Source organism: Urocitellus parryii, chromosome 2 (assembly GCF_045843805.1).
Source record: "Urocitellus parryii isolate mUroPar1 chromosome 2, mUroPar1.hap1, whole genome shotgun sequence".
NCBI lineage: Eukaryota > Metazoa > Chordata > Mammalia > Rodentia > Sciuridae > Urocitellus > Urocitellus parryii.
Window position 1 is genome coordinate 39,815,576 of NC_135532.1, and position 17,206 is coordinate 39,832,781.

Here is a 17,206-nt window from a genome sequence, read left to right on the forward strand (position 1 = left end):
TCTTAATCTTACACCAAAGAAAGTTTAGTAATATGTTTAAATAATATGGTATATTTAAAAAAAAGTTTCACATAATGGTTGCACCCATTTTTTTTTGCAAAAAAAATTGTCATAAAATCTACAATGGTGAAATATGGTATTTCTTTATTCCACTGGTGTATGTATTGGTTTTTACCATCGATCTATAGTATATTTTGAAATTAGGCATTGTGATGTCTAAAGCATTGCTCTATTTGCTCAGAATTTCTTTGGCCATTGAGTAATTTTGTACTTTCGTATGAATTTTAGGATTATTTCTAGTACTGTGTAGAATGTGATTAGTATTTTGATGAGTATTGCACTGAATTTTAGATTGCTTTCACTAGTATTATTTTAATAATATTATTCTTCCCAATTCATGAACATGTCAACTCTTTCCATCTTCTAATATTTTTTTTCCCAAAAATTTTCAACATTTTGTATTTTTCATTGTAGAGCTCTTTCACTTCTTTGGTAAGGTTTGTTCCTAGATATTGTGATTTCTTTTTGTGTGTGAATGGGATTACTTCTCTGATTTCTTAGTATATCATTGATGCATGAATGAGGTATTAAATTTTATGTTTTTTTTTAATCCTTCTATTTTGCTAAATTTTATCAATTCTAAGATACTTGGTGAATACTTCAGGATTTCCTAAGTATAGAATCATATCATCTATAAACAAGAATATGGGATTCATTATTTTCCTATTTGAATCAATTTTTTTTTATCTTGCTTGATTGACCTGGCTATAATTCAAAGTATGATATTGAATAGGAAGGTGAGAGTAGACACCCTTGTCTTGTTGCTGATCATAAAGGAAATGATTCCCCCCTATCTGGTATGATGTTAATATATAGCATATATTATGTTGAAGTATAATCCTTTCCTGCCTAACTAATTCAGGGCTTTTAGCATGAAGGAATGTGGAATTTTAGTCTCTTCTGTATTTATTAAAATAATTATGTGATATCATCCTTGATTCTATTTATGTGCTCTATCATGTTAATTGATATGCTCTATTCAAGCATCCTTGCAACCCTGGAATAAAACCAACTGGATTGTAGTCAATAGTCTTTTAAGTATATGGTTAAATTTGACTTCCATGTATTTTATTGAGAATCTTTACATCTTTGTTCACAATGTATTGGTGTGTAGTTCTTCTCTTTCTCCTTTCTTTTTTTCTTTTCTTTTTTCATCTTTGGTATGTCCTTACCAGCTTTTGGTAGCAGATTGATATTGGTCTCATAGAATGAGTTTGGAAGGATTCCTTCCTTTTTATTTTATGAAATGGTTTGAGGATTAGTTTGTTAAGAATCTGATAAAATTCAGCAGTGAGTCTGTCTGGTTCTGGAGTTTTCTTTGTTGGGAGACGTTTATTGCTGTTTCAGTCTCATTACTTATTACTTATTTACTTAGGTTTTCATATCCCAGTTGATCCAATTTGGGAAGATCATATGTCTCCAGAAAATTTTCCATTTCTTATGGATTTTCTAATTTGTTGGCATAGAGTTTTTAAAAATATTTCCTAATGATCCTGTGAATTTCAGTTGTGTTTGTTGTAAGATTCTCCCATTTTGCCTATTATTTAGGTCTTGTTCTTTTGAGTAGTTTAATTAAGGCTTTGCCAATTTTATCTTTTCAAAGAACTGGCTCTTTGCTTCATTGAGACTGTAATTTTTTTTTTACTCTGTTTTGTTTATTTTTGTTCTGATTTTCTTTCTTCCTACTGATGTTAGATTTGGTTCTTTTTTTTTCCCTAAGACCTTGAGATGCATCATCAGGTTATCTATTTGAAATATCTTTTAAATATTGGTACTTATAGCTATGAACTTGTCTTTTAAGTTCTGTTTTGGCTGTGACCCAGAGATTCTGGTATGTTTCCATTTTCATTTGATTCTGGTAATGTTCCTGCCCCCATTTCTTCAATAACACATTGTTCATTCAAAAGTGTGTTGTTCAATATTCACATTTGTATATTTTTTGTAGTTTCTCTTGCTGTTGATTTCTAGTTTCATTCCATTGTGATCTGATAAGATGCATGGAATTATTTAAGGTTTTATGAATTTAAGATTTGCTTTATGGACTAATACATGGTCTGTTTTGGAAAATGTTCTATGTTCTGATGAAAAGAATGTATATTCTGCAACTATTAAATGGAGTGTCCTGCAGAAGTCTGTTAAATCCGTTTTATCTATCACATAATTTAACTGTTTCTTTTTTGATTGGGGGGGATTGGATAATCAATCTATATTGGGTATTGAAATCACCTACTACAATTATACTAGAACTCAACTCTCCCTTTAATAGTGTTTGTTTTAGTAAAATTGGGAGCTCTAATTTTTGGTATATATTTATAACAACTATTATATTTTCCTGATGAATTCCTCCCTTTATCAATATGTGGTGACTTTGTTTGTGTCTTCTGGTTTTTGTTTGAAGTCTGTACTATCAGGTGTGAGTGTAGATACTAGTACTTGCTTTAGGAGTCCACATTCTCAGAACATAACTTTCCATCCTTTCACTTTTAATCTGTATAGATCTTCCAGTGAGGTGAGTTTCTTACAGATGGCAGATTATTGAGTCTTGTTAAATCGAATCAGCTAGTCTGCATCTTCTTTTTTTGAATATATGAATATAATGTTTTTTGCATTAAAATGAAAATCAGTATTTGATAGTGTAAGAAACTTTGCATATATACTAAATCATGGGAATAATATTAAAGCAAATAGGCTTTTCAATCTCATAGGTCTATTTTCCTTCAATCAAAGATTTAAATTCTTTCACATTGTGGTCACTTGTAGCACACATAGCATGATTCAAAGCTTAAATACTTGCAATAAGTTTTACATTTTCCCTTGCATTTCTTTTATCCACATTAGAGCACCCAATACTATTCCTATAAATTGTATCTGCTAAGTGTATAAGGTATTGGCAGAAGTTTTCTTTTCTTTTTAAAAATATTTTAATTACAGATGGACACAATACCTTTATTTTGTTTATTTTTAAGTGGTGCTGAGGATTGAACCAAGTGTCTCACACGTGGGAGGCAAGCAGTCTACCACTGAGCCACAACCTCAGCCCCTTTGCAGAAGTTTTCTATCAGAGAAATAGTTCTTTCTACTCTCAGATTCCATAAACCATGGTTTGGGGAAACAGTTGATTACATTTTGGGCTTTTTTGATGCTGTCATCTCCATATTCTAAATTCTGAAAAGCTATGAGAATGTATCTATTTAATAAACCATCAATTGATAACTCCTGAAGAGTTTTATTTGAGAAAACGCCATACCATGGAATAAAATTTCCTAATAGCTTCACTGAAGAGCAAAACTATATTTTCAAGAGGAGTCCATGTGAGGAGCTGCAATCTGATGAGAGGGTGAACAGCTTTGGCAAACAAAGACCAATGTGTCTGTGTAGGACATGTAGTATTTTGAACACCAGGCTTTACATTGTGATTTAATGCAGTCAATTAAATAGAAACCCTCAAGGACATCTACAGAAAGCCTTGCTGGACTCTTTTGACAGATTGAAATTAGTAATATCTGTAGAAGTTTCTTCATCATTACTAGAAAGGCCTTTAAGGTGATCTGCTGTCTTCTTTGTTTTTTTTCTCTGGCTTGTCTATGATGGGTCTTCCTGGCCTCCCGCTCTGTAATCTGACATTTGGCATGCTCTTGATACAGTGCCCAGTCATGCCCCAAAACATCAAGATTTGGTGTGATGGGTGCTTTATTTGAATGGCTTGAAAACTACCACAATTCATCTTTAAAATCTTGACGTCTTTGGACAGGAAGGCAGGAAGCTCGTTGTTTGTACAGCTGATGTATTGCTGATTCAAGTTCATTAATCAGTGACACCTTTTCACTGAAACGCTCAAGCAAGTCTTGGACATACCCTTGCATTTCTTGCAAAAATTCACACCATTCATCAATACCCCCAGAAGACCCTCCTAATCTTTCAATAGCCCTAGAAGAATCCACTTGGCTTTGCAGATGCTTTCTATGCTGCTGTTGATTTGTTTTGTGCAATTCTTTCATGGAGTCTGTTTAAAATGATAGGAACATATTCAATATATTTTTCTTTTTCTTTTTTGGCAATGCTGGAGATTAAACCCAGAGCCTCTGACCAAGCTAGATAAGTACTCTTCTACTGAGCTATGTCTTCACAGCTGTTTCTTTACCAAATCAATAGTAACAGGAGTCATTACTGGGAGTTTTAAAAGGGGCTGGATTATCTGTTTTTTGAGTTTTGGCATCTGACCATCCATAGGTCATGTAACTATAAGGAATTCCATAGGATGAACCATCAGGTATTGCCTGGTAATTGTTCTGCTAGTACATACTCACTTCTGCGGGGTGACTCACTTGAACCTGAGGGATAGTAATTCCTTTTCTTACCTGCTCCTGTTCCCACGGCTGAGCTCTTTGTCCTGCTCTCCAGTTACTAAAACATCTTCGTCATTCCCCTCAATACCTATGTCCTCGGCAATTTTTTGTCTTTGTCACTTTTCTTTCACAGAAAAAAAACTACAGGGCATTTCTCATCATTATCTTCACCATCGCTGGTATCATTTCCATCTTAAGGAGGCAGCCTTAACCAGGCTCATTGTCATGAGTAGTGAAATCTCCCAATTCCCGAGCCATTTGATGCTTTTCCCTTGCAGCATGTATAAAAGCTTCATCTGGAATTTCTCCTGGACAGAAACCATTCAAAGATAAAGCATTTGAGAATGTTCCACCAGCCTTTGGCTTCTCCTCCTCTCCTCCTCCCCCCCTCCCCCTCCCCCTCCCCCCCTCCCCCTCCCCCTCCCCCTCTCCCCCTCCCCCTCTCCCCCTCCCCCTCCTCCCCCTCCCACTCCTCCCCCTCCCCCTCCTCCCCCTCCCCCTCCTCCCCCTCCTCCCCCTCCTCACCCTCCTCACCCTCCTCCCCCTCCTCACCCTCCTCACCCTCCTCACCCTCCTCACCCTCCTCACCCTCCTCACCCTCCTCACCCTCCTCACCCTCCTCACCCTCCATGTCTGTTTTATCTTCACTGTGCTCACTGGAGATAACTCCATCTTCCTCATTTGTGTCGTTGACATGCCCTGTTTTGTCCAGAGGCTGTTCATCGCTAATGAGTTCTGTCTTAATCTTGGATTTTTCAAGATCATTCTTATATTCTTTCTTGAACAATTTTACTATCTTTTTTGCTGTAACTTGTTTTCTTCCCTTTGAAAACTTCTTCATTTTCTTCCTCCTTGTGGGGGCTGACATGTCTGTTTTGGTGCCATTACCATAAAATTTTTGTTAGTATAGCTCTGTAATGTAGTTTAAGATCTAGTATTGTGAAACCACCTGCTCCACTCTTCTTCCTAAGGATTGCTTTAGCTATTCTGGGTCTCTATTTTTTTCAAACAAATTTTATGATTGCTTTTTCTATTTCTATGAAGAATGTCATTGACATTTAAATAGGAATTGCATTAAATACGTAAACTGAACAGATACTTCACAGAAGAAATGTTGGGAGTCCCCCGGGCTCCAAAGACTAACTTCCCCATCCCCCAAGAAGAGCCGTCCAATGGTGAGCCCTGCTGGCTCACATGATCCTTACCCACCAATCAGACTAGCCCTGCTGGCTCACATGATCCTTACCCACCAATCAGAAAGCACCCCAGCCAACTATCAAACCATTCAACCATTAAACTGTCATAACTGACAAACCACCCCCGGCTCTATAAATATGCAGGATCATGTGAGCCAGCAAGGCTCACCATTGGACGGCAGGATCATGTGAGCAAAACAGAAATACATTTTACTAGGCTCTTAATAAGTACTTTTTAAAAGAAAATGATTTGTAATTTTTTTTTTACTTTGTTAACTTCCAGTTAGAAAGCCTGCTTTTATAAATATTCTTTTTAAAATAAACTATTTTTTCTTTAAAAAATGTATTTGAACCATCACTTGACTATTGGAAGTTTGGGTTGATATGTTTTTGAGATAGCATACTAATTTATTAAATGTATTTCTACTACTTTTTACACTGTAACTTTTTGCCTTCCTAAGCCTATCTCAGAATACTAAGAAAGAATCAAGTGACTACTGGATCTCAGGGGGTCTCATGGGAGTTTATCAACATTTTTGAAGACTGAGGCTGAAAGATAAAGTATTGTTTCAGTAAAATTCAATGGAGCAAATATTAGATTAACACTCCAATCCATCACTGAAATTATTTCCTCAATATCTACCTATTCTCAGAACAACTTTGTAAAATGTACAGTGGACACTAGCCATATATAGCCATTGAGCACTTGGAATTTCACTCATCTGAATGGAATTGTGTTATAAGTATGAAATACATAGTAAATTTTGAGGGCTTTGTATGAAAAAGAAAAGTAATTCACTAATATTTTTGTACTGGTGATAGCCCAAATGATATTTTAGATGTATTTGATTAAATAAAACTCATTATTAAAATTGCTTTTATCTACAACTTTTTATGCTTCACCTCCTCTCCCATGACCACTAAAAAAGTTAAAATTAAAATGTCACTTTAATGAATGCTACTTTCAGGTCTGACTCAGGTTTGTTTTAGTATCAAAGAAGAAATGTTATAAAACCAAATAAATCCTGAACCAGGATGTCAATAAATATTAGAAACACACTTGATTACCCTGGGATGAACTATAGTGCAAGTCTCATCATATGTAAACAGTGATTCATAGTGTATGTCATACTCCAATGCAGAAAAACTGACATTTTATGTCTGAGAGCAGGATTAATGTATGTTTTACTGAAGGCAAATAGACTTGGGGAGAATATGCGGAAATTCTGAATTAGCTTGAACAGGCTGCAATTGTGCATGTTACAGCAGCCTGTAACTTGCACATGTGTAGTGGCATCATTGTTTCTTGAAGCAACAAACTTCTGGGGAGACTTTAAAAATGTTGGGATTTTTCACACATGATATGTAGAAGTTGTCTCATCTTGGCATCTGTTAGTTGAATGAGATTAGGATAATTGCTTACTTTCACCATATTTGAACTTTCTCATCAATAAATAAAAATCAGTCTCATAGCAGGTTGAAGGATTAAATGAAGACTAGAAAGGAAAAAAATCACATGATGAGCACTGTGTCCAGACCATAGTAATACTCCCTGAATGGTGACCAGCATATTCTTAGGATTTCTGAAGAACGCAGAACACGAGGTCCATGGTGGGCTCAGAGTGCCATCCTGTCTGCCACTTGTGTGACTTTTGACAACTCACTCCTGTCCTTGGTATCCAAATGTGTGCAATGGTGTTAATAACCCTGTATTGGAAGAGGGGACAGTGACACACGCAAGTGTCTGCACAGTAAGGTCACCTACTCAAGACATTTTAAGTAGCCCAGCTCTCAGGTCCTGGGCAAGGAAACGCAAACATCAAATTGTTAATCATAAAATTAAATCTTTAATTCCACAGGGTCATCCTGGTAAGATTCTGTTTGGTAAAACTGTAGACTTTCTACACTTTTCCAGAGTGAGTCAGTTTAGTTAAGGTTTCTTCTGAAGAAATAAGAGAAATTTGTCCATAGTACAGAATTAGCTGTTATAAAGCCATTTATTCAAAAGCCCAAATTAAGCTATTTCATATCATTTACCATCTGACAAAGGACACCTGAAGTGCTTGACTCTGAGCCTTTGACCCTGATGTGAGAAGGTCAAAATGCACCTCAAAGCCCTACTCAAACACGGACCCTAAGGTGCCCAGTTGGGAGGGAAGGAGCCTGGTAACCTGCCTGAGAGGTTGTGACAGGAGGAGTAGGGACTTTTATTCTGCCAAGTCTAATAAAAAAGATCACTTTTGTTGTTTTGGTAATTATATCTTCATTCTTTTTCAACAAGTCAGTTTATCTTGGAAAATGTCAGCCTGTCTCCTTCAGACTAAAGGTACCTAAATAAAGTTACTTTCCCTTTGTTTGGAGTGAAAATTAAGATTATTTGAAAAATATGTAGCACATGCTCATTATAGAAAATTGGAGAGGATAATGATAAATAAGAAAACGTTAATGAATATCTCATCAGGCTGGTATCATTGTTAGCATCTCATTGTTTTTTTCTGCATAAATTTGTGTGTGTGTGTGTGTGTGTGTGTGTGTGTGTGTGTGTGTGTGTGTTGTTACTGGGGAATGGTCCTAGAGGCAGTCTAACAGTGAGCTAAATCCTCAGCTCTCTTTATTTGAAACAGGATCTTGCTAAATTGCTGAGACTGCTGACCTTGAACTTGAAATTCTCATGCCTCAATCTCCCAAGTAGCTGGAGTTACAGGTATGCACCACCATACCTGGACTTCTACATAAAATTTTTAATGGCTATATATAGTTTTTGCAATGTTGGAATTCATATGGATCTTTCTTATATGTAAAATAAAATATGCTAAGATTATACTACAGAACAGTACAGATAGTTGGCATTTAATAAATATTGGAAGAATATGTTAAGTCTTTTAAAATGTATTTTACTATATATGCTATTATTAAATATGCCTTGAAAAATATGATTTAGAAATGGCTGCCAATTTTTAAATGTATAATAATTTGCTTAACCACCTTCCTACTATTAGTCATTTGTTTTTTTTAATTTTTATTTCTGAATTTCTTGAATGAACGCCCCTTTAACTTAATAAATCATTATGCATACTTCTAATTGTCTTAGGTAAGTTCCTACAGTAAAATTTTGGGGTCAAAGAGAATGAATGTTTCTTAACCCATTTATAACAGATTGCCAAATCATCTTCCAGAAACATCTATCTTAATTTAAAGTGTGAAATTTCTTTTACTTATTAAGACGTCTTTATCCCCAGATGGATTTTTGTTGTTTGCAATCCAAGTGTTTTCACCTTCAGTCATCGTTTGGCAATCTTTTCCTTTGTGGTTTTTATCTGTTCCACTTGTGCTTTACAATAGCTTTCTGTTTCAGAGATCAATTTTACCTTTCATCTATTTTTAAAAATGTGCTTTTACCTGAACCTCTTCAATCTCATTTTGGCTTGAGACAAGGAGACAACTTCTTTAGTAGTTAATCATTCATCTCAATATCATGCATTGAACAATCCATCCTTTCCTTAATGGGTTAAATGTTAGCTTTCCACTAATGCACCGTTATACAAAGGCATTAAGTTTGCTTCTGTAGTTTTGATGATCTGTCTGTTCATTCTGACTGTTCAGTTCAAGTCATTTTTCTTAGATAAAAATAGTTTCTGGCAAGAAAAGTAGCCTTTACTTCCTCACACTGTTCACATCTCAATCTCTGAGTCCTGACAAGCTACCTTTGGAAATGCTTTTGAATTCCTCTCTGTCTTTATGCTCTTCCTGCTACTGCTCCCTCAGGCCACCAACACCTCTTTGCTGCACTAATTCATCACCCTAATTCCAAGCTTTCCCCCCATCATTCATTCCATACTCTACATAGAGCCAGAGTGAGTTTTCGAAAATGCAATGTGGTCTTTGGGTTTATTGTGTGCTTGTAGAATTTGATCAATATGATCATAAGGTCCTTAATGGATTCTCATTGTCTTTATATAAAAGGAGAATCTTTAACTTATAGTTTAGTCAGATCTTTTGGCAAAGATCTATTTTCAACTGTGCACCTTATAATAGGCAGGCAGACAGGCCTCTTCTGACCTGGCAGAATAAGGTTGAGCTTAGGCAGGTTGATGGTGCTAACTTCTGTCTATCTGGATGGCATCAGGGTGGTGTCTATGTGGGAAATATAGTGGCTCTGAATTATGAAACTCCGAATACTGCCTCATACTATGGTTCTCTGCTTATAATGCTTCTTAAGCTTTATTGCTTATGTGCATTTCCTGGGGATTGGTGCTAAGATGCTGGTTATAATTCAGTAGATCTGGGGTATGGCCTGAGATTCTACATTTCCAACAAGCTCCTGGATGGTAGAGATGATGCTGGGTGAGAACTATGCTTGAAGTCATGAGTAGCAGGTACCTGGTTAAAGAAAAGATTGTTTTCTTCTCTCAGTGCATCCTGGAGGACAAAACATACAGCATTTTAAAATGTTTTAGTTTTCTTAAGAAATCCAATTTGGAGATTGCATATTTTGAGTGAGTTCTATTGAAAGTATTGCTGTTGTACTAATAATAGAGAACCCTTAGCCTATCTCTTAGGGTCCCTGAGAAGGAGAAATTTCATGGAAAATAAAAAATGAGAACCTAGTGTGCTGCAGTGTAAGTGTTTGATAACAATTTGTTAATAGAAATATGAAAATACATTTCCTAAAGCTGATAAGGAAGCCTTGGACTGGACTCTATATTTTGATAGTGCACACAACTCTGCTATAGTTTGGATCTAGAACATCTTCCAAAGGCCCATGTATTAAAAGCTTTGTCCCTAGTCCATGGAACTACTAAGGGGTGTGGGGGGGGGTGGCTAGTGGAAGGAAGTTAGTCCCTTGGTGGCACACCCTTGATGGGGATTTTTGGACTCTGGTTCCTTTCTGTTTCTCTTGCTTCCTGGCTGCCTGGAGTTGAACATTGTCCTTGGCCATGCATTCCTGCCATTTTGTACAATGATGCTGTAGGCCCAAAGCAAATGGGCCAATCAATGATGCACTGAAATCTCTGAAACTGTGAGCTTAAATAAACCTTTCCTTATTTTAAATTGATTATCTCAGGTATTATGTCACACCAACAGAAAGCTGACTAATGCATAACCTTATTGCCAACAAAAATGAGACTATTTAGGAAGCAAGGAAAGCAGACAAATAGAAATGTGTTTTGGCTACTTCTAAAGTTAGTTTATATTAAAGTATAGAATAATGGTTAAGAGAAAGCAGTCTTCCTGAGTTAAAATTCTAACATTTCCCAGTACATTACTTCCAACAGGCCCAGTATATTACTTCCTTACTCCTCCATTTTGTAATCTCTAAAATGGGAATAAGGAGAGAGTCTGTCTCATGAGGACTTAATGAGATACTAGTCAGAAAACACTTTAAATATGCCTTCTACCTAGTTAGTGCTCATTGAGTGCTAATTATGATTAAAATAAATATGTCAACACAGAGAAGATGGCATTTCATCCCATAGAAACAACATGTCCTTTGGTTTACTTTAGTCCATTATATCTCATTATCTCATATGGGACACCCATAAAATCTTAAATTGAACAAAAAAAATCTATCATTCCTGGTAACTTTAAAGTAATTGTTTTTAGAGTTCCATTATTTTGAGAAGTAATTGAACAATTGGTGAAAATATTCATCAACATTAATGATAATAGATCACATAATAAGCTCTTGATGATAGTTTCCAATTTAGATTAATGGATCTGTGTCAATTTTATTGAAGTATTTGAAGAATTAAAGAGTTGGGAATTAATGGACTTAATTTTAATCTTGTGAGTTCATATTCTATTTATAATATATTTGAGAACCATCATGTCATTAACTTAGATTGACCTGCTTCAAATTGAGCTCTACACCTAACTGCTAAGAGGAGAGAGACATATACTTTTGTGCTACATTCTTACCACACAAAGGACCAAGCATCTAGGAATAAACCCACATTGATGGTAGATGACATGCTAGGGAAAAGCCTGTTCTAGCACAGAATTGTAGCCTGTTACAATAAATTCAGAGCACATCAGGTTATATTTTCCTATCAGTGATTGACAGTGCAGAGGTTGTTAAAATGACTGTACATCTTTATTATATGTGTAAATGTACTTTAAATATTCTGGGTGTCTTTTTAAGTGAGAAATTTAAGTCTGTAGACTCATCTGAAACAATCTGTAATACATGGAATTATGAGCCACATAAACTTGATATGAATATTTATTTCTTGAACATCTGCTTGAGTACAAAATATGTGGCTTAAGCAAATCTAATATGAAAAATATTGCAATTAAAACTAAAAGCATTTAAGAAGAACATTGTATTGAAAGAAATAGATTTTATTTACCCACTGTTGATGAGATTATGAAACAGTGCATAATACATGACAAAGAACAACAAAAGAAAGTTTGCTGAAATTAGGCAGTGTTAATGAGAACTTATAAAGAACTGTTTATTATTACCTTCAATCAGCGAAAGACATGAGTCAAAACTTTAATAAAACAGTAATAAAATTTTAATAAAACAATTTGAATCATTCTTTCAAAAATAATGTTTTTTTGGGGGAAATATTTTAAAAATACTAAAAAGTATAAAAAGGAAACATTATCCCTAACACTCTCATTTCACGATATTATGTATTACAACATGTAAATTTCCAACAAAGTCATTAACAGTATGATTTTTAATAAGTGTCTTACAATGATTTTAATGTTTTTTTTATTTTGCTGTTTATTAGGACATATCATTTGAAAAGGAGATTAACTAGTTTATCTGTAAGAAAATTCTGACAATCTAGAGTTGTCTTTTGTATTGCTGGTGGGACTGTAAATTGGTGTAGCCAATATAGAAAGCAATATGGAGAATCCTTGGAAAACTGGAAATGGAACCACCATTTGACCCAGCTATCCCACTTCTCAGTCTATACCCAAAGGACTTAAAAACAGCATACTATAGGGACACAACCACATCAATGTTTATAGCAGCACAATTCATAATAGCTAAACTGTGGAGCCAACCTAGATGCCCTTCAGTGGATAAATGGATAATGAAAATGTGGTACATATACAGAATGGAATATCACTTGCCAAAGTCTGGCTGGGCAAAATAACAAGGGGGTGACAAGCAACTTGTGAAGATTGAAACAGCGGGAGCCCCTTCTCTGCCAGACAGCAGAGGTATATATACTTAACTAATTACACACAGCTTAACTTAATTAACATCATCTAGATACAGCAGTCAACCAATAAGGAATCCTCATCATCTTAATGGCTTGCTGGTGTTGCTTCACAGACCACTCCTCCTGGCAAAGTGCCAGGCGCCATATTGACTTGATTTCAGCCCTTAACAATCACTCAGCAATAAAAGAGAATAAAATCATGGCATTTGTAGGTAAATGGATGGGGCTGGAGAATATAATGCTAAGTGAAATTAACCAATCCCCAAAAAACAAACGTTGAATTATTTCTCTGATTAAGGATGCTGATTTGTAATATGCTGAGGGGAGGGGATGGGAGGATTAAATAAACTCTGGAAAGGGGAAAGGGGGTGAGAGGGGAAGGAAGGGGGCACAGGGGTAGGAAAGACGGTGGAATCAATGGTCATCATTACCCTAAGTACATGTATGAAGACACGAAGGATGTGACTTTGTGTACAACCTAGATATGAAAAATTATGCTCTATATGTGTAATATGAATTGAATGCATTCTGTTGCCATCTATAACACATTTAAAAAAATAGGACATTGTAGTATTATGGCTACAAATGTCTTAAGACCTAGACATGTCCTGCTAACATTTAGTGCACATCTTGAAAATGTCAGTGCAGGTAGATTTCTTCATCAAAATTGAATTATTTACCCAGAAAAACAACCCTTTGTCTTGCAATGGTTTAACAGAGTAACTCAAGTAAGTTCCCCATGTCAAACAGTGAGAGGAGGCAATGGTTATTGGTTGGTCTTGCCCTCCTAGAATATCAGCAACTTATAATTTGATTGTGACAGTTTGAATGTGAGCTGTTCTTGCCACATGCTCCTGTGTTAATGCAGAAGGTGAAATTATAAGATTATGACAGGTGTAACCTCATCAGTCCCTCCCCCATCTGAATTGACTGAATGGTAACTGTAGGAAGGTGGATCAATGTTGGAGGAAGTATGTCTTATGTAACATGAGAATCACATTTTATTCCCTCTGGCTTCTTCTCTGTCTATGCTTCCTGGATGCTATGAGTGGAGCAGAGTTACTCCAACATCTTCTACCACCATGATGTTCTGCCTCATTTTGATCCCAGAGCGATGTAGTCAGCTGACCATGGATTGAACCTGTGAGCCAAAATATTTCCTCTTCTAAATCATTTCTGTCTTGTGTTTTAGTCATAGCAACATGAAGCTGACTAACACATCGAATGAGTTCTAACTTTAGATAGCGTACAATTCTCTCATTTCACCCTTTTTCCCACTTTAACCCACTCTTCACACCATCTATGATATTCAAAACCTGCATTTAGCCTGTTATGCAAAAGAGCTGCAAGGGTATTCTGTCAGCAACCAGTCTTGCCTTATCTTAATTTCACATATAAATCAGGATTTAAAAAAATGGGTTTCACATCTCTTTTGGCATTATGGAGTGCCTCTCTCCACTATGGAGTGATTCTGGATTTCTCCAGAATCCATTGATTCAGTCAGCAAATATTCTACCTACTCTGTCCTAATCATTGTCTCATTGTCCTGGCTGTTGAAGATCCGATGGCATTCCTGAGAGATAAGATCCCTTCTCCTCAGATCCTGTATCCTGTAATCAGGGGACATGGCATACACTCATGCATACATACATACTGAAGGTCATTTCCATTAGCAGTAGATATAGAAATACTGAACAGAGTGCTGTGACGGTAGGTGGGGGCTACTGTGCTCAAGATGGCTCTCCTCTGCATTGCCTTGGGTTTCATTGTCCCCACTGCAGGGAACAAATGCCCTAATCTGTGGGACTGAGTGCAGATGCACAACCTGAGATTCAGACAGACCCTCTGAAATCTTTATTTTGCTTTTATCTTTTTTCTTCTAATATGAAGTTTCCAATCCCTGATTTCATCATGCTCATTTACATAGATAGCTCCTCCTACTATATTTGATATTTATTGTCGGCACCAAATGTGTTTAAATGTTTTTGCTATGATCTGCACACTTACTAATGAAACACTTAGATTGTATTATCCCATTTGAGGGCTGTGTGGGTCTAACGTGATTAAAGGCAGATAACATAGATAAAACCTTGGTGAGGACAGAGTGGGTGGTTGTGAATTGTTTCTCTTTTTTTTTCCCCTTCCTTTTGATTCTCTCCCTACATACTGGAATTAACTCCAAACAGAGAGATTCAAATCATCTTCCATGTTGGCACCATCGGAGTAAATACTGTTTGCCTGGAAAGAAGAAGAAGAAATCCTGACTTTACCCCAGCAACCCCTTAGAATTCAGGCCTCGGCAGGTAACTTGGATTCCTTACTTGTGAGTCTATTTTTGTACTGTCCCCTTCATATGAGATCATTGATCTTTTGAATGTAGATTTTGTTCTAGAAAGATTGTGTTGGTAATCCCCCATTTAAAAAATATTATCACAATTGCTCCAAAAAATCTGTTAGGTTTTAAAAACCTATCTCTATAGAAATGCTTCCTTTCCTTCAAGCCTGATTCAAGACTTTCAGGTACTAATAGGTTTCTACTTGACATTTTCCCTTTTGTGAATATTGCATTTTTATTCTGATGTTGAGATACAGAATCATAAAATAAGATTGTTTTGAAGAAATTCTAGATTCAAATGTAAGATAAGAAAATGAGACTTATTAGGCAAAGGAGCTGCAGTTCTGAATATTTTTTTCATGAAGAGCCTCAATCAAAGCAGTATTTCTACTAGTTCTCTAGGAAATTGAGGTTTTTGAGATACTATTTACTTTAACATAAATATTTATAGACTCTTAAGAGGTACAATTGAATACATGTTTTAAAAAACATAAAAACTGTGTATATAAGCTTATAACATTAAAAACTCTCACCAGAAAATTGATATTTGACAGTTTCCTTGTGAACTTTTAAAATGTGGCCTGAGTTCTCAAAGATCAAATTGGAGAACAAAAGTATAAATAGATCATTTCAGTTACAGCTTCATATTCACTTTACGAATACATTCAGATATTCATGACTCTTTCAGGAATTTTAGGAGGTGGCTAAATTTTCATAAGGAGACATGTTCAAAGTTAGGAAATTACTTTTGCTGGAAAACAAATATCCCCTTTTTTGTGGCTTGAGGCACAATATACATTACCCACAATTGTACATTTTAAGGTAGTTCCCACAGTGAGAATGAGGTAATAACACATTTTTACCTCAAAGAATTGAAGAAACAATATACTGACAAATTTCTTTCTGATTAAATTACAATCATCAAGGAAGATTCTCCAGATATTGTACCATATGTTTCATCACCTTTTACTTTTTGTTTAGGAAAAAAAGTATGAAATAATCCTCTAAAAATTCCTTCCTAGTCTGCGTGCTTTCTGTAGAGAAGGGCTGTAAAGTTCTTACCTCCACGGGCTGGGGTTGTGGCTCAGTGGTGGAGTGCTTGCTGGGATTGAAACGACCAACCACTCACAGGTGAAGTTTTTAGTTGCTCTTCAGGGGCAGTCTTGAGGGTAGCTGCCTTTTCCTTCCCTGATCCTTGGTCTCAGAACCAGGAACCTTGAGTGAAGTCATTGACTTGGGCATTCTAAGAGGTCAGGGATCACAAATTCCATTTGTGGATCAATTACCATCACCATTTTGTTGTGCCTAACCGTAGTACCCAGTCATATTGAGACCCAGCACTGTACCTCCACAGGGCCATTTGCTACCCAATTGTCTCTATCTCTTAAGAATCTCATTCACTTTCACTTTCTGTGGAGACCCTGATCGGTCCTCTCCTATCTCTCTAGCAAGGCCTTCTAAGAGGGTTTTCATAATTAACCCTCAAGCCTCATTAACTATGCTAAGTCTAGTCTAGATGATTTAGGCAGCTTTTTTTGTGCCTCTAGCATATTATTTGGATGGCAAATAAATTTGCCAAGCTAATTCAGTGTGACAGGCTTTTGCTTAGGAGCTGGTCCCATTTGGAGAACTGCTCTTTGAGATTCCTTCTTTGCTTTTCAGCTGCCAGCAATTCTTTTCAGCCAGCAATGCTGTCATTTATTTACCTTTAGCACCAAAAGGGACTGAAAAGAACATTTATACCAATTATCTGATATTTTTGGAGGGCTCATCTTCAATGCCCTGTTTTAATTTTTTTCCCCTTTTCTCCTCCTCCTCCTCCTCCTCCCTCCTCCTCCTCCTCCCCCCCCCTCATTCTCTTTCCTAGGCTTCCTCCCTGTTTTCTAAATTTCTTCCTCTTCGTTTTGGTACATTTCCACTCCTCTAGAAACCAGGACATAAACATGTCATACCTTTCATGCTGTCTTTATCCTGGTCCTCTGTAATCCCATTTAAAAAAATCTTCTTTTAGTTCTTCCTGCCTGTATCTCCTATTTTTATTTTCATTCCAACCCTGCATAGGAGGACTTCTTTGTAATGCAAATCATT

At 36.2% G+C, this 17,206-nt stretch overlaps 1 pseudogene; it reads right to left on the reverse strand.

The window, feature by feature from the left end:
* Positions 1–3,286: 3,286 nt before the first annotated feature.
* The window catches only part of LOC113186298 (PAX3- and PAX7-binding protein 1-like), a 69,813-nt pseudogene continuing 55,893 nt past the window's right edge, over positions 3,287–17,206 (reverse strand).